Source organism: Rousettus aegyptiacus, unplaced genomic scaffold, assembly GCF_014176215.1.
Source record: "Rousettus aegyptiacus isolate mRouAeg1 unplaced genomic scaffold, mRouAeg1.p scaffold_m13_p_3, whole genome shotgun sequence".
Lineage (NCBI taxonomy): Eukaryota > Metazoa > Chordata > Mammalia > Chiroptera > Pteropodidae > Rousettus > Rousettus aegyptiacus.
This window is the reverse complement of record NW_023416306.1, coordinates 29,568,160-29,592,662: the sequence shown is the minus strand read 5'-3', so window position 1 is coordinate 29,592,662 and position 24,503 is coordinate 29,568,160. Positions and strand designations below refer to the sequence as shown.

General features: G+C 39.4%; 1 protein-coding gene across 4 annotated transcripts in view; it reads right to left on the bottom strand.

Moving 5' to 3' along the window:
- RNF38 (ring finger protein 38) overlaps nucleotides 1-17,449 on the bottom strand; it is a 104,907-nt gene extending 87,458 nt beyond the window's left edge. For all 4 annotated transcript variants that reach the window (XM_016130298.2, XM_036238388.1, XM_036238389.1 and 1 more), the window contains exon 1: nucleotides 17,318-17,449. The gene's annotated coding sequence lies outside the window, so the exon portion shown is untranslated. The remainder of the gene's footprint in view (nucleotides 1-17,317) is intronic.
- Nucleotides 17,450-24,503: the final 7,054 nt, after the last annotated feature.

The following is a 24,503-nucleotide window of genomic DNA, read 5'->3' as shown; positions in this document are numbered from 1 at the left end:
CATCAGATAATCGGATGTCATTATCTGATGGGAAAAATGGGGGAGTTACTCCCAGTTTTGGCTGGATAATTTTAGTTTTTGATATGTAGAACATCAATCTGAGAATTCTCAGCATATAAATGATATTTAAAATCCTTGGGGAAATTGACATCAACAAGAGAACACGTAAAAACGATAAGAGTACAGTACCAAGCCCTGAGCAACTCAGAACTATAGTGACTGGGAGAAGGGGCTAACAAACAAAATGTACAAAGGTGAGAGGAAACCGGGATTATGAGATTACAGAAGTCAAGAGACAAGGATTCAAGAAAGAGGGTGAATTCTATGGAGAATTATGGTAAGATATGCAGTGAGATGTGGCCTGAGTATCCATTGGTTTGGCAACTCACTATCATTGATGATCTTGGCAAGAGTAGTCTCGGGAAGTAGAAGGGTCAAGCTGACCAGGGCTGGTGGATGACTGTACACCAAACAACCTGTTTCTGACTTAGCTTCTAACCTTTTCTTTTCTTTCTTTTCATCTCCTGCTCTATCCAAACAGCCTCCTAACCACTTTTCCTACTTCGACCTTTAGCCTTCCACAACCCATTCTCAACACAGAAGCCATCATGATCCTACTGTGGGAAGGGGAATCACACCGTATCATCACTCCTCTGCTCAGTGACATCATCTCAGATCAAGAGTCAAAAAAAAGTCTTTATAATGGCCTAGAAGGTCACCATCCTCCTACATCCTGCCACTCTACATGACCTCACTAGCCACTTGGAATTCCCTCCTTCTTCTTGAATACAGCCTTGGGGCTTTTTGTACTTGCACAGGTCTCAGCTCAAACATCACCACACCAAAAAGGCCTTCTTTAGCCAATGAATTTAACAGCATCCACTCCTTTCATTCTTTGCTTATCCTTCTTTACCCTACCCTATTTATCTACTTTGCACTTATTATCTTTATACATATTACGGATTTATTAGTTATTGTCTGTCTCACATTACCTGCTTCATGAAAGCAGGTTTTTACCTGTTTTTGTTATTACTGCTTACCAAGTAGGCCTGGTACACAGCAGATACTCATTTATTTGTTGCATTTAAGTCATTAAAAAGGCTCTTCTCATTATAAATTACTAAACGGGTACTTTCAGTTTGGATACAAGTCTTCTGTTTTTTCGAATATGATTACCTTGCATGTAGACATGCAATAAAAGCCCAGTTTCTGGGCCCATGAAATTAAGTACTAGCTCCTAGGCTTTGCAAAACTCACAATAATATCCTGTAGGTCATCCCCTGTAGACTCAAGGAGTATTTCCATTCAGCTTTCAATAAGAACTATTTACCTTTTGGGTAAAGCAAAGTACACTGGACAAAAATTATCTGTAATAATTCAGAGAAGGAATCATGGAAGTAACAGTGGTACTGATGAATCACAAAAATATGAAGATATGTACCTATAATATTTGAACAAAGGCAAGTAGGTACAATGCTCTGGGATTAAGTGATTCTTCCAAATAATGGAACCATACTCTCCAGTCTGTCCATCTGGTTTTCCTATTCATCCTCTGATCACCACGAAACAGGCTACGTCATTTTTCTCTGCAAACTCCCTACCTTAGGCTGTTCTCCTTAGAAGGGTAAGAGACTAAAAAATATTACCTCGAAACTCCTGAGGAGTTAAGAGCAAACAAAGCTCTGGATTATGTCAATGAAATGCAAACCTTAATCATACCTTTGAAATGTCTGAGTCATGTTTATCAGTCATACAGATCATCTTCTCATGTCCTCCTATACAGAACCTGTGGAAACATAGATCTTGGAAACTGCAGTACTCAGCAAAACAATATGAAATACAAATACATCTACATAACTGCATGATGTTTTAAAAAATCATTCTCAAAAGAAGATATATAATACATAAAAATAACATAAATAAAACTCCAGATTATATTTATGAAGAAAAAAGTAAAGAAAGTGAAGAAATATAGATGTATTCAAAGAGTACACAAAAGATACTATTTAGCTCTGCCTCTGACAATTAGAGAAACTTTAAGTCTTTTTAAAATCTACATGAACTAATAACAGATGAAAAGATGCTCAATAACATTAGCACAATGCACATCGAAACCATAATTAACTACCAGTGCACCCCCAATAGAATAGCTATAATCAAAAAGACAGATAACAAGTAGTAATGAGAATGTAAAGAAATTAGGACTCTGTTCACTGCTGGTGGAAATGTAAACTGAAATGGTACAACCACCTTAGAAAACAGTTTGGCAGTTCCTCAATAATTCGTGTGTGTGTGTGTGTGTGTGTGTGTGTACACGCACACCTATGAAAAAATGTAAATATACATCCACATAAAATCTAGCACACAAATGTTCATAGCAGCATTATTCTTAATAGTCAAAAAGTGGATGCGACACAACTGTCCATTAATTGATGGATAAATAAAATGCAGTATATCCATACGATATTATTTGACCATAAAAAGGAAAGAAGTACTAATATTTGTTACAACATGGATGAACCTGAAAACATTTTGCTAAGTGAAAGAAGCCAATCATAAAAGACTGTATAAGATTGTACTTACATAAAAGGTCCAGAATATGCAAATCCATAGTGACAGAAAGTAAATCATGTTGCTTAGGGTTGGGGTGGGAGAAAATGAAGAGTCACTATCAATGGGTACAATGTTTCTTTTGGGGGTGATGAAAAGACTCTGGAAGGAATTAGGTAGTTGTGACAGTTGCACAACTGTGAATATACCAAAATACCAAAAGCCACTGAACTAAACATTTTGTATGAGTGAACTGTATGATATGAGTTATATTTCAATAAAGTTGTTAAAATTTTTTTTAATGAGGTAGGGGTCACAATAGGAGGCTTCTAGGGTACTTGTAATATTATATTTCTTGACTTGACTATTGGTTACACAAGTATGTTCACACTGTGATAATTCACTGAGCTGCAAACTTACAAGATGTGCATGTTTCTATACGTATATCACATGTCAAATAAAGGTTTTAAGAAAGAATTACTAGATCTATAAATACTGACTTGGGAAGAGATCCAAGATGTACAGTGGGGAAAAAGCAAGTTTCAAAACAACATATAGTATGGTCCCACTTTTTATAAATTTATACACATACATATGTGCATAATAAAAAAGACACACACAAGTATACACACCAACCTGTTCTCAATGATTTCGTACAAATTTAAATAAAGGGACTTTCATTTTCTGTAATATATATCGCTGTAATGTGGAGATTTTTTTGCAATGTGTATTTTTGTAATGAGAACACAATAATTGTACACGTTCTTTAAAAGCTTTTATGGCACCACATAGAAAGAATTTAATAAAGATGAGAGAAGAAATTCTTGGACCGGTATACAGAAAGAGGGAAATAATAAATCCAAGAATAAAAGACGATCATTTAAAAAAATTATAGTAACTACCATTTAATTGCTTACTATGTAGTAAGCACATCCATCGACTCATTTTTGTCACACCTATTTTACAAAGAGGAAATAGGCAAGGACAGATTTTACTCTAATTAAAATAAAACAAACTACAGCTTATTAAAATTAGGAAGGCTGATAATATTATATTTACAGAGAAAAACTTAAAAAGTAAAAGAACACAAACAGTGAATTCACTCATACATTTTAAAAAATAGAAAAGGTTTTTTTTTAAAAAAAAAAAAATCTAATTCACCAAAGTTGACTACTCACTCTTCCCCCCAAAAAGATGAAGAAAATGATACAGAATAAAGTAAAAAACAAAATAGAAATGGTTACTGCCCCATCTCCCCAAAATACTATTTTTCCATGCTACCAAAATCCTGATATTAAGGATGGCAAAAGGAAGTAAAATTACAAGCCTTCCCTCTTATGAATATATACCAAAGCCCTAACAATACTAACAAATCAATCCAGGACTATGAGATTTATTCCAGAAATTAGGGATAATTCCATACTGAAAACGGATTCATATAATTCAGCATATAAATAGGTTAAAAAAAAACAAAAACAAAAAAACCAATCTTTAAGGGTAGATAACCTAGTTGAAAGACATAGGACAAACTTACTTGTTCTAAGAAAATGCTTAAGAAACAAAAATACTTATTTAACTTGTTAAGTTTCAGACCCAGTCAACCCCACAATGAACAGTGAACTGAGGCAGCTTCATTAGACTGAAATCAAGTATATGATATTTTTCTGGATGTCATAGTCTAGCCAATGAAGTAAGAAAAATATCAGAGGAAAGTGCTGAAAAGGAGTATATACTAACAAAACTTGGCAATAATAAAGTTGTCCAATTGGAATACTCAAGAAAAACCTATGAAAAATTATTTAAATGACTAAAAGCGCTCAGGAAATGGGCAGGTTTGTAAATTAAATATGTAAAAATCAACGACTTTTCCTAGCATCAGCAAAACTCAGAAAGTATGACTTTAAAAATCCATTGTCAAAATTAAGAGAATGTAAAATACTACAGAATTGGCAAATTTGAATTAAACCACAAACTTCACTAAGGCACATACTATGGCACACAAAAAGAGTTAATACATGAAAAGACTCAGTGTGAAGGGATTATTTCCAACTCAACAAATTTAATGCATTTTTTGGTAATCCTGACAAAAATTTAAAAAAAAATATCTAGAGGGGGAAAAAAAAGTATGTAATAAAAGCCATGTCTTTTCCCAATAAGAATAATAAGGATTTGCCCTACCAAGCAATTGTCTGTATAAAACTACAGTAAGTAAAACATGTAATGGTGCAAGAATAGAAAGATGAACAGAACAGAGTATAGAAATAGATCTAAGTATTACTAGAAATTCAGTATATGATTTAAAATGCCATATTAACTACATAAGGAAGTAAATTTTGGTACATCCATATCAAATACCATGGAACACTGCACAGCTATTAAGAATAAGGTAGATTACATTGATGTAGAGATGGTCACTATACAGAATGATGTTAAAAATTATGACCCCTTGTATATTAATTATATACATTTATTTGAGAGCCACTCTATGTATAGAAAATGTCTGGAAGGATACACCATATCAAAATAGTATTGTCAGTATCCCTGGGATTACAATAGAGAGAAATAAGAATAGACAGTCCATCAGTCAGGGTCCCAATAATGGCGAACTCATATTAGAATAATCTGAAGGAGGGTTTATTTATAAAAGAAATTACAAAATTGGAAGGTGAGGTCTATCTACAGATGCTAAAAGAGATGGAAAATAAACTAGGACTAGAAATAGCAAAACAGTTATCACTCTGGCCTCCCCAAAAGACAGGAGACAGAGGTTACCAGAACCCAGGTAATAGAATCCAGGCTCCCCTGAGAGAAAAAGGGATAAATATTCTGACATTCTCCTCCTGCCCTTCAATCTCCTCTTAAGGCTGAACACCACAAGAAGCCAAAGGCGCTGGGAACACTTTCCCTGGGGCAGAGTCGGGTAGAAAAGGTTGGATAGATTTGGAGAAGTAAATGAAGAATATCTAACCCAGATTTCTTTTACCTTTCTATAAAATCAATTATGTAAGTAGGAGTACAACCTCTTCATTAAAAATTAAAACTTTACACAGAAAACTAAAATTCTACCCTCCATAATCCTGGATCTTTTCTCCTGAAGTAATCATTTTTCTTATCATCATTTTGGTGGGGTTTGTTGTTGATTTTCTTCTACACGAAGAGACACATACCACAATAAAACACGTAGAATTGTTTTATGAGGTGTTATTTTATTTGCTTAACATGAATAGCACTACTCTATTACTTTCTGCAAACTTTTTTTCAACGTATTTTCAGTTCAGTTGTAAAATACTGCTCAAGAAGCCAATATGGCTGGTTTGATTCTCCTCTGGGTTATTTATACCATAGTTCAGTAGCTCTTAAAATATGCCTCTCCAGCCCCGCCTGCTGCATTAGCATCACCTAGGAATTTGTTTAAAATACCAAATATCAGGCCCCACCCTAGTGAAATAAATCAAAAGCTCAGCAGGTGGCCCAGTAATCTTCCTTTTAAGTAGTCCTCAAGACCTGACTATTATGAGAACCACTACTCCACCACCACCAGTGCCCAGCTAGAAATCTGCATTTTAACAAGATCCCCAGGTGATGCATAAGTAAATCAAAGTGTGAGCAGGTAAACCTAACTCCAATCCATATTACCAGCACCCATCCACACACAGTACCTATGAGTGGTTTCTGGGGCTGGGAAGAGAGGAGACCAGCAGTAAGGCCAGTGGTTTTTAATCTTTGAATTTGAATCTATCACTCCTGTGGGAAAAACTTCAGCACTGCATGACCTAGTTAGGCAAAGTATGTTAACAGTGTTATCTTTGGTGCGTGACAGATAGCACATAACTACCATTAAACCACTCTGAAAATTTTTTACTTTTAGGTGTCAGTGTTCTCATTTTTCTTTTAAAATAAATGAATTTCCACTTTACCCAAGATATAATAAAATTACTTATGACTAGCTAACCTTCGTTTGCATCACTATTATAGTGAGAACTCATCATTTTAAAACAAACTACAGGGATATTATACCGTTTTTGTTCTAACAAGGACATCTTTACCAATATCTACAAGTGTGTCTACCTTCCACTTCCACGTGGCAGCTCCCACCTCCCCACAGCTTGTGGGGAGGGGAAATGTCCCCAAGAATTTCACCTTTAACTTCCTGTTCCCTCCCTCAAAGGCTCAGAAATTTTCTTTCAAAACCTGCACCCTAAGGCAACTGCCTCAGCCTCTCCCTTTTGCTCTTTCATTTTCTTCCACTGAGTCTCAGGTCTGTCCTGAGCCAACTGCAAATATGTTGACTTTCTCAGGAAGCTTGCCATGGGAACGACATACACATCTGTGCCTGAGGATCATACAGTCTCACTGCTCAACCCAGCCTGACTCGGCCTAATACAACGATCTGCTTTTTTAAGGCACTTCCAGTTTCACTTCTAGTTCCTACCAGGCTTATGCCCCGCCCCAATGCAACACAGCCCCCGTCTCTGAGCTTTCCAGACCCAGGAAGTAGCAAGGTCAAGTCCATGGGGGCTCATACGCAATTTAACTTGCCTCTCCCCTCTTAAAGCAATCTTGGAATTGAAATTTCTAAAGGCCTTTTTCAATCTGATAACTTCTTTTCCCATAGAAACAAAGGGTTTTAATCAAGTCGAAAAAAATTGGGGCCCTGGATTTTTAATTACATAGCATCAGGAAAAGTAATTTAACTATCCTATCAAACAATTTTATTTTGAAAGGAAATATGTCTGCATCTCAAATGTGCTATAAAAAATTTTTGGTAAGGTAAAACTCATTTGATTTCTATCCCCGCCCTCATAGAATTATTTATGTTAAAATTACTTGTCAATGGAGACAGTTCTTTTTTTAAAAGATTCTGTTCTACCAAAAATTAGGCTCAAAATATGTACAGTATTATTTAAGCCTTCTAGAGTCAAATTCTGACTTTAGTTTTGATCTCAACATAGAAATTAACTTCATGAGTTGCACACAAATTCATTTTAAGGCAAATCTTTTGATTTGTTGCCTTTGTTGTTTTGGGGGGTTAATTTTCTTAAAGCAGCAATGGTAGCTTTTATTTACAGTTAAAGCTCAAAAACATGAAATAGTAATTTGTTTTCAACAATATGCGCACTTTTTAATAGAAACATTAAATAATTAGATCAAAGAGTTCATAACTCATATTGTTGATATATAGGGAAGACAGTCAACAATGTCTTCCATTGGAGCCCAAAAGCATACTATAACTTTAGATATGTTCTGAGGCCCAAGGTTCTTAAAGAAACTCAAACCAGTAAACGGGCAGAAATTCCTCAAGTATCTAAACATCTTTATCCTATCTAAACAAAAGAATATCTACTACCTATGAATTGATTCCATGTTGCTTAGTAATTTGAAAGGCGGAGAATTCCTTTTTCCTTTCTAGGTATCCATAAGCAAAGCAGGAGAAAGAGACTGAATTGGCAGGCTCGACTCAAAAACAGGCCATGTTCCAAAAGTCTATAAATACTGTTTTGACCTTAGAATCTCATTTTGCCATAGAACATTTTCTAAATGGATGACCCATCAATGCCTATTAAGACCACAATATAGATGAAATAATATTAGAAACACCATCTATAATTGCTTATGGAACAATTTACTCGATTGCATGATTCCAACTTTGGGCCACCTAAAGATAGAGAATTTTTAACAAGCATGCCAACCAATTTTGAAGCACTTTATTTAGGAACTACTATGCTACATTATCTTTCTCAAATAATCCACTGTCTCAGACAGCATCAACCTAATATCAGGCTCTCCAATTGCTGCTTAAAATACCATATTCTATGCTACTGAATAAAGAGATATGTTTATGTTTTAAATTGTGACAAATTAGAGTTTATTGTACAAATTAAAGCTAAAAAGAAGTCTGCTGTCTACTCTAGGGCTGATTTTGGCAAGGGAGAGGTGCCCACCCATATTCGAACAAAGTGTGATTCAGAAGTTCCTCTGGGTAGGATCAAATTTTTTGTTATAAAGTTTTGTATCTGCTTAAGTGCTCAAACAAGCACTCAGTTAAGACCCTAATGTTCAGAATAACAGAACATGGGAGATTTTCTAAGAAGCAATTTAAATATATCTGATCTAATACAGGTACTCCTATTATGTGAAAAAGTAGTGAATGATACACAAACACACACACAACACAAATCAACTAAATAATCCTAACACGATAATTCAGAACTTTTTTAAAAAGGGGGAGGGAGGAGCATATTTCTCAGGAGAAGGAAAGGGAAAATTACAGATTGAAAATTCTCTTTAATAAACTTAATAAAAAATAAATTTAAAAAAGAAATAAAATTCTCTTTAATGGCTAAAACAGTGATTGCCTTTGCTTATATTCAATCTTTTGTTACCAAACGTAACTGCTAAATTTGCTTAGGCTATCTATAAAAGTGAGATGTGGTAAAGCATGATGGCTAAAAATACAGATTCTGGAACAAGATAGCTTGAGTTCATATCCCAGATAACACTCTTAAGAGCTACATTATCTCTAGCAACTTATTTAGCCTCCTTATGCTCCAGTTGCTTCATCTGCACAATAAGAATAATAATAGCATTAACCTTAGAGGACTGTGGTGAAAATTAAATAAATCCAGGTAAAGCACTTAGAAAAGAACCTTGTGCACAATAAGCACATAATAAGTGACTACAATTAATTGAGATATTTAAAAAATAAGTAGGATTTGGAAAAACTGAAGGACAGGAATTCCGAGCTGAATTAACAAGCAAAGGAAAGGAGGTGAAAAAGTGGCATGTAGTTGGACGACAGATCATTCCATTTCCCTGGAGAATAATATTCATGAGAAAGAATAGTAGAGACTGAAATAATGAAGACCGAATAGTGCTGGCCTTGAATGCCAGACCAAATAATATTTCTTTTACTTAGAAGGCAGCCACTTAAATTTTGGATCTGATTAGATCTGTGCTTTAGCAATGTTAATTATGAAGGTCAAATCATATCACTACTATTAATGCAATTTTGACATTGTTTGCCCTCTTATTAAGGGTTGGCAGGCCCCAAAGTACATTTGTTCTGCTAACACACTGTCAGAATCTATTGCTTAACTGCTGCATATCTGAATCATATCTGAAATCCTCACTGTGCCTGGTACATAGCAGGCATTCAATAAATGTTTTATCATTACTTTCAATGGCCACTAGAGAGCGGTGAAGTAAACAGAGGTTAATCTTCCCAAAGGAGATATATATGAAGCAAAGAAGAAGCCAAATAACAATTTATAATTAAGCTAAAATAGAAGTCACTGCTGATGAATATACCTGCTTAATACAGTGAGGTGGGTGGGTGGGGATCAACATTACTTTTCATTAGAAGCAGATAAAATGGATCCTTGTGTATTTTTAAATCTCATAAAAATTAGCTCTCAAATTGGTAATCTTTTCAAAAGATTATTTGGGTAAAGCTTTGGAATGGACTGCCCAGTAGCCTTATATGAAGATAAATTTAAAGCATCTCAAGATATTTATATTCCCACGTTAACAGCATTATTCATAATAGCTAAGACAAGGAAACAACTTAAGTGTCTGACTGATGAATGGATGAAGGTGTATAAACATACAATGAAATATTATTCATCCATGAGAAAAGAAAATCCTGCCATTTGTGACATGAATGAAACTGAAGGACATTATGCTAAGTGAAATAAGCCAGAGAAAGACAAATAATGTATGATCTCACTTATATGTGGAATCTCAAAAAAAATTTTTTAAGGTAAAATGTCAAACTCATAGAAACAGAGAAGAGAATGGTGGTTACCAGGAGGAAATGGGGAGATGTTGGTCAAAGGGCACAAGCTTTCAGTTATAAGATGAAAAAGTTATGATGATCTAATATACAGCTTGGTGACTACAGTTTAATAATATTGTACTGTACATGTTAAATTTGGTAAAAGTAGATCTTAAGCATTCTCACCAAAAAAAAGATAACTATGTAAGGTGATGGATGTATTACCCTGATGGTAGTAATCATTTCACAATGTGTGTGTGTGTGTGTGTGTGTGTGTGTGTGTGTGTGTATCTCAAATCATCAGGTATATTTCCTCAAAATCATGCTAGACAATAAAAATAAAAGTCCAACCCCTGACTTGATTCCAGCAAGTAATCAGAGGAATCAGAGGAAGGGCCAGCTCACAGTAGCTATAGATTTCTGTGAAGTATACTTCATGGCTGCTTCACTCACCACGGACGTCACTGCTAATTCCTACAAAAAGGACCCCTTTACTCTCACCTTGAGTAAGGACAACTGAATTCCACTAACCTAACATCTAAAGATAACTTTAGCAGTCAATTTTTTGGTGCACTTCTTCACAAAAAAATATTTGTTTGAGACACCAGTAAAAGTAATATACTAATAGTTAACTTTAGCATAGTAAGAAAAACAGTGTTCACTAAAAGACTGCCAACAGACCTTGGAAGCATAACATGATATAGGATGATTGATATAAGAGTTTCTTAAGCACATATCCCTAGATTAATTTTTTCCTAGTGGTAGTTAGAGGAAATTAGCTTCCCAAAAATGTCAGTTAGTGCTTACTTTTAGAAACTTAAAAAAAAAAAAAAAAAAAAAAAGGATTAGTAAGAGCACCTCTGGATAATAAGTTATATATGTGGCTTTCTTGGGTAATCAATCATTCTGGCAACACAAACATAAAGCAAAACAGGCCCAGATTTCTACGTCCCTTCTTCTATAGTACTTCTGGAAGTAACTACACAATTTAAGATTAAAAAAAAAAAAAAAGTTTTGGCTGTCTTGTGCTTTTTAAAGATTCAAGTATCTTGGAAGTATTAGAATTTAAAACCCTGAAATGTATTCACTTAAACACATTTCCGTCAGCATTATCAACAACACTCTATTATCCATTTTGGTACTGTCTCCAGATGATTTTTAATCCCCGCCTGACTTCTCCCTACCAACAAGTACTTGGATACCATCTTTACCCTGCCTGCCCCCATTACTTGGTTGTGCTTAGGGAATTATAATTACAGTGATCCTGCCTTTAGAACATCCTCAGAGCACAAAGCCTCTTTGTATGATTGGGGGTGAGGGGGGTGCCTTTCAGGCTCCACAGCAAAGGGTGAGTGGTGGCAACACAGGCAGCAATGAAGGAAGAGGAGCTGGAACCATATTGGGGGTTTTTACTTGTGGTGTCCAGCCAAAATGCTTTGTGAAATTTCTGTATTCCTCCCAATGAGGGGGAGCAGGGGATGGGGCCTGTCCTGACAGATGGGTATATCATCACCAAGCCCAGAAGGCCAAGGAGAAGGAAGCATGAAATAGGGAGAAAGAGCAGCAGCTGAAGCTCTCGCATCAGTGCTCGTCCTCAGTACCTCAGGTAATGAAGTCTCTGACAATGAAGGCTATCACCCCAGTGAATCAGTGGTTCCTATCAGTATTACTAGCACCCAGTAGGTGCTCAAATATGTTGAGGTGGCAACAAAAATCTACAAAGAAAGACAATTCAATCAAAAAATGTTTCAAATAAGATAGCCTCAAACCCAAATGAAAAATACTTTAATTATGAGAGCACCAATTCCCATTTGCAAAAGGGATTATGAAATGAATACTTGTTTTAGCTTACCCTACTACTTCGGTCTAGTCTTCAAAAATGCTCACTTTCTAGCTCTGTGACAATAAAACAGGGTTCAACTGAAGACCAATGAGCACCATCAGCAGACACTGAATCAGAACGGATACAGACAGGGAACTTTCATCTCAAAAGCACGACAAAACATCTACTGCTTAATTGCTTGCTATTCTCTTATTTGTACTACTTCCTCTTACTACTTCTTCCCTCTTTTTTTCTTTCAAAAGGGTCAAATGATTTTATGTGTGTGTGTATAACCATATACATAAATGTTATATATATTCATATATATATATATGTCAAAACTCACAATCTCTTATTTCGACACATATTTTATCACAAAAGCAGACAAAGCAGTGACAGCTTTTCATCCATATCATTACTGGAGGGAACTGCTAACAAACCCTAACATAACCCCATCATTCTCCCTCTCCACCTGCCAACATTGCTCCAGTTAACTATCCTAAGCAGTCCCTAGAATAGCACTAATATCCATTTAAGTAGAACAGGAAAAAAAGAAAATGAAACTGCTTTAGGTAAGGCCTATAGGTGAAAACTATTTATCCTCCTTGTGTAGGCATAAGACTATTTTTGTTAAACCTTTTTTGTTTCATTTACATACATTTTCTTTATAAAAGTTTCTTTAAGACAGCAGGAAAAGCACAATGGAACTCTCGATCCATCACCCTCAATCATGTTTTAAAATAATAATAAAAAAGACAACAGAAACCACTTCAAATATACCTCTCCCTTGAGCCCGCAGAACAGCACTCTTCCATGACAACTGTTCTGAAAAACACACTGCCATTATTTGCAAAAGCAGTAGGCAGTCCAGTCTTGTCCTTGGTTCAGCACTCCCCCCTCCTCTCTCCAAGAAAAAATGAAACAGCAGGAAGCATAAACAATCGCTAATGGAAAATACAAATGGGTAAATATTTTCAAAATTGGCTAACAAGCCTCAGGTCTTAAGAAATTCAGAAATGCTAGTGTACGGGGAATAGGAAGAGAAAAATAAAATTGTATTTCCTTCTCTAAGTGAGCACTGGAAGAATGCAAGAGCAAAAGTTGTCCATAGCTACTTTCCTTCACTTACCAGATATTTTTATCTTTTTAATGATTTCTTTTTCATTCTTTTTTTTTCTCTCATTCTTTTCTATAATTTATGGTATTTTTTAAATAGTTTATTCTGTACATATTTCTCCAGCCAAGTAACAAATTTTACAACGTTACATTAAACTTTGGTTCAGCTGAGCATGGTGATGAAAAGCCAGGATCCTGTGGGTCCCTTCTCATGAAAACTTTGCCTGGAGAAAACTTGGAGCCTCAGACCCAGCATTGACCAGGTCCCTTTGCAAAGCCCATGCATGATAAGCATGGATGGCACAGTAACTGCTCCATCACCAGTTCCAAAGTTGCAGGGCCATGCCAGGTCATAAAGCACCTTTGTGAGATTTAGAAAAGGGTGCCCCCTCTCTGAGGGAACACAGTTCCACAGGAGGTGCTCATATTGGTGATTTACTATCCCACCTGCCACCGAAACAGGTGCCCTTGGGCTAGGCACAATCTACATAAGCCTGCGCAGCAGCCCTGCAAAAGTGTACGCAATGCTGCACCTCCAAAGGAGGTTTCCAGAAAGAAGAACCTCATCAAATGGGTATTTCGCAAATTTCATTACCAGAAATCCTCGCGTTTGTTAAATAAATTAATTCCTAAACATATCGGGACTAGAGCAAAAAGGGTCTAGCAGAGAAGAAAAACTAGCAAATTTGGGAGAAAGGAAACTCTTTCATCTTGAGGGATAATCAGCTGTGTCCTAAAGCCCCTAATTTTTGACTGCAGGTTCAAATAACTGAACTTCGAGTGCATGTCATGAACTAAAACAAAACACTCAAACCATTACTGTCATCTGCAGAGAAAGTCACGATCTCATACATTTACCTCTGGGGGTAAAAATTTTCCTTTTGCCAAATCTGCTAGTTTTCCTTCTGTTAAACCCTTTTTTACTCCTAACTATAAAACCACATGTTGTGACACACGTGGTTAAAGTTTGTAAAACCTGCTTTAATAGTGCTGGTGGGTGGTGGGCCCCTTAGCTACCTGCATGAAAATAAGAGGAATAGACAACCTGGATTATGAAGGGCTTAACATTCAATGGCTTTCAACTCTATCATTCTTTTCTGCCCTACAAAAGAGCTAAGTATCACATGAGTGCAAATTAGTCCCAGTCTATGCAATAGGAGCAGCAGAAGGCAGCCCGGGGGCTAGGCTGGGGCAAAGCTGAGAAGCACAACCCAGGATCGAAAGGAGCCTAAGGCAGTGACTCAAACTTTAGTGGGCATCAAAATCTACTGGCAAACTTTTTCTGCCACCCTCCCAGCCCCCCAGCCACCAATCTGGTAAATCAGGATGTCCTAGAGCACTTATATTTTGACAAAGCTCAAACTGCTGACCTAGGTCCAATAGAAAGTTCAGAAACACTGGGAAATCCTCCACGCCTATCAGCAGTTCCAAAATAAAAGCCATCCATCGCCAAACTAGGTTTTACAGGTCAGAAAGGGGTGAGAAAAGGATTACCTGCCTGCATTCTAATAGGCTGTGCAAGACTGAAGCCTGTAGCTAGTTTCATTATTATGAGGTAAAAACCTTGTGCTCTATAAATAATATTTTTTGCATGTGAGAAGTATTTCAAATATCTGAAAGTATTTAAAATAATATTAATGAATATCTGTACTCACAAGAAAAACAAAACTTAATTTGCGGATTACAGATATAAAGCTGTACCCCTGTACCCCATTTCTCATCTTCTCTTCCAAGAGATAATCACTACTCTGAATTTGGTGGTAGTTGTAAACATGAATGTTTTTATATTTTTACTACAAATGTACATAGCCACAAATATTGTTTTGCATGTTTTCAGACTTTATGCAAGTGGAAATATTCTGTAAGAATTCTTGTTACTTGCTCCCTTACCCCATATTATGTTCATGAGATTCAACCATTTTCATGCATGTGGCTAGTTTATTTTTCACAGTGCTATAACATTCAATTGTGTGAGACTAACAATTTGTGTTCCACTGTTGGTAGATCTTTAACCTGCAATGAGGATTCCTGTACTTTTGTACTTATTTTCTTGGACAAGTAAGTGTGCAAGGATTTCTCAGAAATGGATATTTTGGGTATATAAGTATGTTTGCCCACCTTTGGCTAGACTTCACTACACTACTTTCCAAGGTGGTTGTGTCCATTTTCATTCCCACTAGCAGTATAAAAAGTTGATTTCCTCACAATCCTACTAACACTTGGTTACCACAGTGCTTCATTTTTGCCAATCTGAAATGGCATCAATTTGTATTTCAATTTGTATTTCCCTATAAGTCTTTGACAAGTAAATTTTCATGCTTTTATATACATCTGTCAAATATGTTTCTCAGAGTTTTTTTAGAAAAATCTAACTCATCTTGTCTGGATCGAGGCAGTTCTTTCCAAAGCACCCTGAAAACAGCCACCACAGCTGGAAAGCTGAGGTGCAGTAGGGCAGCAAGAAAACAGCTGACTTAAACAAGGAATCATCTCGGACAAAGGACCCTAATTAATGCATTTGCTAATTAGTCCTCCCCTCCCCCTTTTGTCAAGTCTTCCAAGACACTACTATGGGCCTGCAGCCTTAAAACAGGAGAGAGGATGGCAAAATGTTTTGCCAAAACATTTATATAAAAGTACTACAACTGTCTTAACTCAAAGAAAATGATGTGATTACAGACAGTACCTATTACTCGACCTTGTAAAATACCATCCACCTCTAACAGACACCTTTCAAACTCATCAGGTTTGGCTCCCTATTTGAAACATCCCAATATTTTCCTCTAGACTAGACACTGTCTCCTCCCTTCAGCAACTCTTTCATTTCCCTTCCCCCATAACGACTAGATTTCGTCTCCTTTTCCCTCATTCTACAGCTTCTATTTCCTAGCTCCACAGGACCCTCTTCATTGCGCGCTCTCTCCCCCTCTCCTCCAGAACTCCAAGTCCTCTCCTTCACTTTCCAAGATACACCCACAGTAAAAACAATCCACCCAATCACCTACCCCAAAGAAAACGGGAATCCCATGCAGTACACGGCCCTGTGTTACATGCCAGGCAAGCGGGTGACTGGTCCCAATCCTCCCAGCTTCCTTCCCCCTTCGGGCCTGAGATAGCTGTTCTTTCTCAGGGGGATTCTCCAAGTTTGACAGGTCTAGACCACCGGGGAAAAACTCATTCGGCCTTTGTGGCAGAAATGCCTTTATTAGGGCTATATGTGCACTTCTGCTTGGAACATGAACGAAACTCGGACCATTTCGCGGAAAAGACACCTTACGGGAGTCTCCACAAAAGCAGGCAGGCCTCCCTCCTATTAATTCCAGCTGGATTGGTTTAGTCCGTGCAGTGGTAGGGAAGGTGGCCTGGCAGAGACCAAACGGTCCCTGTGATAAGAAGTTTGCTAAGCTCTGACCCACTCACTCAAGAAGCCCTCTTCTCCGCGAGCACACCACTCGCAGGAGTCTCTCCTCCTGTGGCTCCCCAAAGCAGCTCCCCAGGGAACCACCAAGCCCCCAAAGCGGCCCCTGTTTCTCCGTCCCACCTCGCAAGAGATCGGTTTTCCTAAGCCAGCCCCATAAGCGTTGGGTGGGCGTGCCTGGGACAGGGCCTAGCGCCCCCACCTCCCGGATCAATCTCTCTCGGTTCTCTGTAGCTGGGAGCTCTTCCTCCTCCCAGGCCGCCCCCCACCCCCCGCTTGGGGCCCGCGGCGGCCCAGGGTGGCCCTGTGACCCAGCCAGACTACGACTCTCAGCAGCTATGTGACCTTGGGCAAGTCACTTCCCTCTGTAAGCCTCAGTTTCCTCCTCCGCCAAGCGGAGACTTGGAGAGGTGCTGCCTTGGCCACACTAGGGGTGGGGGCTCCACACCGGGTGGGAAAATGCTTTGTGAGCCGCTCGGCGCGGCAGGGACGCAGGGCTCACAGGGGTTCCGCGGCCGGACAAAGCTGACTCGGACCACGCTCCACCCACTCCGCGGCTGGACCACACGCCTTTGGGGCCCTCGCCCCCGGGACCAACCCACGCCCCTCCCGCCTGGCCCGCTGCTGGACCCCGTACCTGCTCCTGGCGCTCGGCCGCAGGCGCCGCCACCCTGAGCGCCCGCCCGGAGAGGCCCGTGGCCCGGAGGGCTGAGGCGGCCGGCGGCGGCGGGCTCGGGCCGGGGCGGCGGCGGTGGGGGGCGCGGGCGGCGCGGGGGCCCGAGCTCCGTGGGGCCCGGCCTGGGGGACGACGACTGAGGCTGGAAGTGCGCGGCGGCCGCGGCTGCTGAGGCTGCGGCAGCGGCGACCGCGGCAGCGGCGCTTCCGCTCATGGCGGGGCCGCGGGCAGCGGCTCCGGCTGCGACTCGACTCCGGCGCGGCGGGCGCTGGCTGGGCCCGGGCCGGCAGCAGCAGCGACGGTGGCGGCGACGGAGGCGGCTCCCGGAGGAGGAGGAGGCGGAGCCGGGAAGCGGCGGCGGAGGGGGCGGGGACACGGAGGGGGCGGGGACGCCGCGCAGCCGCCGCCAATGGGTGGCGGGCTCCTCCGCAGTGGCTCCCGGGCTGGGCGGGCGGCGCCGTGGGGCATCCTTGCTGCGGCCGCTCGCGGAGGCGGGGAAGCTGAGGGCAGTCGGCTGCGAGATCCTGGCTCCGGGGCTGCTACGCCTCCTATCCGCCCCGGGATAGCGGCTCTCCCGGGCCAGGCGTCGCGCGACCCAGGCCCGGCTGTGCCTGCGGCTCCGCTGCGATGCTGCCCCAGGACCGGTGTTCGCGCCCGTGAGTTTACCAGGGACTCGGCACGGGTAGTTGCGCGCCCGCCCCCCGGCCTCCCATTCCACGCACTGTGCCGCCTCGGCCTCTCCTCCGCCCCACACTATAGGCACAGTCTTTTCTCCGTCACTTGGCTGTTTCCTCAAAGTTTTTCCCTTTCAGGTTCTTAGAAGAGAAACTCTCTTTCCCTCTTAGTCTGTGTCTCAATATAAATCAGTCCTTGCGGACCCAGAGAGGATAGCTGAGGAAAACCGAACGAATGGAGATATTCTGCCTTCTGAGTCTAGAAACCCATCCTGAATTATGAACAGAGGCCAGCCTGGCTCAGCCCTGGTCCCTCGCCCCTTTCTCTTTCTCTTCCTCTTTCTTACTTTAAACGCCCTTGTTGTTAAAAGACTTACAGGAAACTATCGAATCCAGCTGGGCCTACTCTCAAAAGAGAGAGAGGCTGTGGGGTGAGGAAAAGCTTTTGAGCTGTGCTGACAGTTTTCCTATGAGAGAATTCTGCAGATTCATGACCCCCTTGGCCTCCCTCCTCTCCTTAGATGTGATGTTGGTCACCGAACCCATTTCCTTTTCATGTTTTTCTGATTCATATCAAAGCCCTAGAGCAAAAAACCCTAACCCCTCAACCATGTGCTAGAAGTGCCTCTAAGTATAGCCACGTGTGTAAGGGTGCAGCTAAACTGCTGACTAGATCGTTTCAATAAAGTATTATCCTCAGCCTCTCTCTACATGCAGCCACCAGCTGGGGCCTGAGCAGGAAGAGAGAAAAGCTACCAGTTGACAAGGCACAGTGTGCTACAGTGGTAGGCTGGCCCCATGAGAGAGAAGTGTGGATGAATCTTCGGCAACAGACATTTCAAATTCTACCCTGACAGTAGGTGCATGATCTTACAGTCCTCAGCAATGCTAGGCACTGGGAATACAATGATGAAGATACAGTCAAGGCTTTCAAAGAGTTTACAATCTCCTTGAAGGATGGTGAGATATATTCTTAGAAGTTAAGAACTTAAGGATGAGTAAGACTTTCTGAGCTAGAACAGGTTGGGGAGAAATGGATTGGTAAGACATTAAAATAATAATTGGCCAAGAGACCTAATATCTCCTGAAACCCACCCTTGACTTTCTGGTCACAAAGGAGGAAGCAACATATTACTAGCAGGGGCTTTGGTCCCAATATCCACTGTAGAATGCCCACAAACTATGGTATTTTTTTCTCTCCTTTGATAGTCTCAGCAGCCTTGAACATAATTGATTCTATTTCTACCCCAAAGCCCAAACCCTAGTCTCAGCTTTTATAACTCCAAGCACACAGTTTAACTCAATAACCAAAGGAGCCCACTGAGGTTGCCTTGTAGGCCAGGAAGAAACAAGAGAGAGAGCCAGGCCAGCCCCTGGGCCACCTCACCTTACCAGTTAAGGGGTACAAAAGAAAAGATCATATCTATGTGTGCTATGACCTTTATCTCTAAATATCCATCCTCTAGCAATGATCAGGAAGAGGTGAACATGATGTGTTTAGGAAACCACAAGTTTAGTAGAGCTGGAGCACAGCCTGGGTGATAGAAGAGATCAGACTGAAGAGTAGAGAGGAGAGCAGAAGACCATGAAGAGTCTTGAATGCCATACTGAGGCATTTGAACTTAACCTGAGTCACTAAAGGAAGCTATTGAAGGGTTTAGTGAGAGAATGACATGATCAGATTGGCTTTTTGGAAAGACTCTGGCTGCTATATTGAAAATAGATTGGAGGCGAACAAGAAGAGAAATAATAAAACCAGCTAAAAAGCTATTAGGCAAGGAATTGAGGTAGAGATGGTAAGAATAGAGAGAGAGCCATGTTTTTTAGCTACTTAATTTTTAACTCTTTATGCATCCATATCTAACCCAAAATATCTAACTCCAATCTCATTTTCCTTTCCCACCAAGACATAGCTATTGAGGAAGATGACAGAATCAAGGATGAAAACATTTTTGGCTAGGGCAACTGGGTGATAGTAGTATCATTCCTGAGGAGGAACAGAGAACTATGACCCTGTTTAAATCAGTTCATTTCTATGACCCTCACACTCATCCATATAAAACAGATGAGTTGAGGGAGCTGGACTAGAGTCACTAATATACAATGACTAATGTCCTTCTGAGATTGGCACCTAGAGATTTGCAAGTGAGAGGCAAGATAGCAGAACTGCCAATTTAACATTTGTTTCCTTTTTTTTTAATTGCAGTAAAACATACATAATATAATTTTATCATTTTAATCATTGGCAAGTATATAATTCAGTGACATTAACTACTGTGTTAGCTCAGGCTGTCATAGCAAAATATCATAGGCTGGTGGCTTAAGTGACAGAAATGTATTTTCTCACAGTTCTAGAGGCTAGAAGTTCAAGTTCAAGGTGCCAATATAGTCTGTTTCTGCTGAGAGCTCTCTTCCTGGCTTGTAGGATGGCTGATTTCTCACTGTGTCCTTACGTGGTAGGGAGAAAAAGAGCAAACTCTCTGGTGTCTCTTGTTATAAGGGCACTAATCTCATCCTAAGGACCCCACATTCATGACCTCAAAACCTAATTTTCCCACAAGGGCTCCATCTCCAAATATTATCACACTGGAGATTAGGGCTTCAACATATGAAATGGTTGGGGGAGCACAGAATTCAGTCTATAGCAATTACATTCACAATGTTATTCGATCATCACCACCATTTATTTCCAGAAATTTTTCATCATCCCAAACAAAAACGCACTGTACCTATTAAATAATAACTCTCCCATTCTCCCCTCCCCCAAGTCCCTGGTACCTATATCTTACTTTCTGTCTCTGTGAATTTACCTGTTATAGGTACCTCCTATAAATGGAATTATGAAATATTTGTCTCTTTGTGCCTGGCTTATTTTATTGAGTGTAATATTTTCAAGGCCTAACTATGTTGTAGCATGTATCAGAATTTCAGTCCTTTTTAAAGCTGAATAACATTCCTCTGTGTGTGTGTGTGTGTGTGTGTGTGTGTGTGTGTGTATTATACACACCACATTTTGGTTATCCATCCATCAATGGATTTTGATGTTGCTTCCACATTTTGGCTATTGTGTATAATATTGCTATGAACATTGATGTGCAAGTATCTGCTTGAGTCCCTGCTTTCAATTCTTTTGAATTCCACCTACGAGTGGAATTGCTGTATCATATGGTAATTCTGTGCTTAACTCTTAGAGGAAACACCAAACATTTTCCATACCGGCTACACCGTTTTGCATTCCCACCAGCAATGAATGTACAAAGGTTCCAATTTCTCCACATCCTCATCAACTTCTTTCTTTCTTTTTTTATATTAACCATCCTAATGGATGTGAAGTGGTATTGCATTGTGGTTTTGATTTGCATTTCCCATTTCACTTTCAAGCCCTGCAATATCTATTACTTGTATTTGTCTTACAGTTTGGTTTGCAATTTTTTTGGTAGGGGGAGGTAGAAGAGAAGAGTGAGTAGAGGAGGAAGATTATTTTTTAAAAATACTGAAACAGTTATTTCCAGAAAAACTGTAACATAATAGACTTATAATAGAATGTAAAACCAAAAGAAGAACAAGATAGTCTTGGCTATACCACAGAATAACACTCTGCAGCCTTAGCAACTGAAGGACTCCAGATGAGGTGTAACTCAATGACAGCCGTAACCATGCCCAGCAAAGGCAGTGGAAATAGCAATGCCAAATAGAAGGGAGTAGAGCAGCAGATGCTGAATTTAACCACCAATAATACCACGTGACTACACTCGTTCACAAGCACATCACAAACACCTGTGAAACACCTCTGAGGTTTCCCTGGAACAACTGGGAACATGTATTGCAGGGAACATGAGTGCAAAAGAGCACATGCTGACCATTTTTCTCACTGTTGTAGTGCGGTTGTAATGCTAATAAACACGAGTTTCTCTTTCCTTAGGCTAGATTCCTGAAAGTAAAATTTCTAGGTTAATATTTTTACTTTCCAGAAAGATTATAATAATTTATTTATTTAATCATGTGTTTACTTTTATTTAAATATATGTGATTGACTTTGTCCTATTCGTCACTTCGGTTTTATTTGTTTGTTTGTTTATTTATTTACCGTTCTCTTTTATTCACATTCTCAAATCTTATTTCCCTCTCCCACCATAGGAAATCATTCCAGTGTGTTTAGTGTATATCCTTTTGTTTGTAGGTATTCATTTTAAATACCTATTATTGTTTTAGATGCGTGTATTTTTTCTTATGTGAATAGTACTGTAAGATACATAACTTTTTTTCTTCCTTGCAGCAAAATGTTTTTAAGATTTGGTCCATTGTTTCTAACTACTGCATAGTACTCCATCTACCACATTTTGCCTGAGGACTTCTTCAATTATGGATACCCAAATTATCTCCAACTCCCTCAACCAAAAACAACACTGCTGTGAATATCTTCATACTCGCCCCTTAGGGGACCTGTGTGAGACTTACTTTGGGTTATATATCCAGTAGCAGAATTGGGTGTTTTAAAGTTTTTTTCCTCTTTTAGATAGTTTTGATTTCCATTTTTTGATTACTGATAAGGATAAATATGTATGTGTGCTTGTATTTATTTAACCACTGTATTCTTCCAGTAATTTTCTGATCACATCCTTAGCCCTGTCCTGCACTGCTTCTTTAATGACTACTTTAGCCTGTAATTGATTGTAACACGTTGAATAAAAATGATACATGAGTCCACACATGAGTCCATAATGATACTCAAAGAAAGAGAGAGAGAGAAAGGAGGAAAAAACTCATTTGCCAGCAATGGAAATACTATGACACTAACTCCTTTGTCAGGAGATTGGTTATTAAAGAGAAAGAATGAAGCATTTAAACCTGCCATTTTAGGAAGAAATTAGGTTTATCCCCAATTGATAAGAGGGAACTCTTCTTTATAGAAGAATGTCAGCTAATAAATGTAGAAGGACTGATAGAAAATCACCATTTTGCAATCTCCAATGAGATAATTGATTCAAGCAAGGATTATCACTGAATATTAAATTATTTAGAAAGAAAGAAAAAAGACCAATCTACCATTGTATCTATTTCCTACCACTCACTTGCCCTAAGAACACTTCCAATTTGCCTTCTGCTCCCACTATTCTATTGAAACTGCAATGTTTGAAGAACAATGGTGACTTCTCAATTGCAAAAAAATAATAGCTTTTTCTCATCTTCCATGATCTCTTTATGATATTTGACATTAGAGGCCACCTCCCTTTTCCTGTAACTCTCCTCTCATCCATAAAAGACTGGTTTATCTTTTGTGGTATAGCAAACCAACCTATTATTAAGTGGCTTTGAACAATCATTTATTATTATTTCTCATGATTCCATGGGTAGGCTGGGCTCACTTGGGTGTTCTTCACTCAGAATCTCTTATAATGCAGCCAGTCCAATGGTGGCTGGAGTCCTCTGAAAAGCTCATCTGGGCTAGATATCCAACAGGGCTTCCTCACTTACTTGTCTGGTACCTAAGCTGAGATGGCTGGAATAGCTAGGAGTTATTTCTCTCAGTGCAGCCAGCTTTGGCTTCCTAAAAGCATGATAGTCTCAGGATAGATAGACTTTTTACATATTGTCCAGCTTCCTCCAGAGCAAATAAATGTTCCAGGTGTCCCAGGTAGAAGCTACAAGACTTCTTATGAGACAATGGTCTCTTTCTCATCCAATGTGCATCAACCACTATTTCTAGCACTGGTTTCTTTAGAGAGGAAAAAAATTAAAGACCCTACCAAAGCTGAGTATAAAATCCACCCATGTTTTCATTGCTTCGTTTTTAACTTTGTTATGTATCCATATTTCACCCAAGAGCAATTTTGAAATACTCATGTTTTATCAAATCTTTCAAAAGCATTTAACTTAGTTTTTATAAAACAGGAACTATCTTTTCTTTTGTACTTGTGCTTCTATGGTTTATTTAATTCATAAAATAATGTAATTATAGTAATAAATACAGCTAACATAAAAAGGTTGGGGAACAAAGTACCAAAAAGCAACCTATTAACTGTGACTGTTCAGTATAGGAAGGTATAAAGCTATATATTTTACTTAGAGAATGGAAAGCTTTGGTTAATCAGTTAAAGAGTTTCTAATATATCTTTTACTAAACGTTTTGAATTGGACATAACACAGGTCACTTTAAGAAATGTATAATTTATTAGCTCCTATAACCCAAAGTTTAGGGGGGATCTGTCACGACTTGATTCAGGGGCTCAGATGATGTTGTCAGCTCCCAATCTTCCTTATTCTCTCAGCTGTGCTCACCACCATGTTGATTTCGTGAGATTCCATGTGGTGGCAAGATGGTGATGGCAGCTCCTGGCACAGAAGTGAAGACAGGTATCCTTCTCAGCAATCCTAGCAAAGAACTGACTGCTCTTCATTGACTAAGATTGGGGATTTGCCCACCTCTGTGCCCATCTGAGGCCAGGGCAATGTGATGACCTGATTGGTTAGGA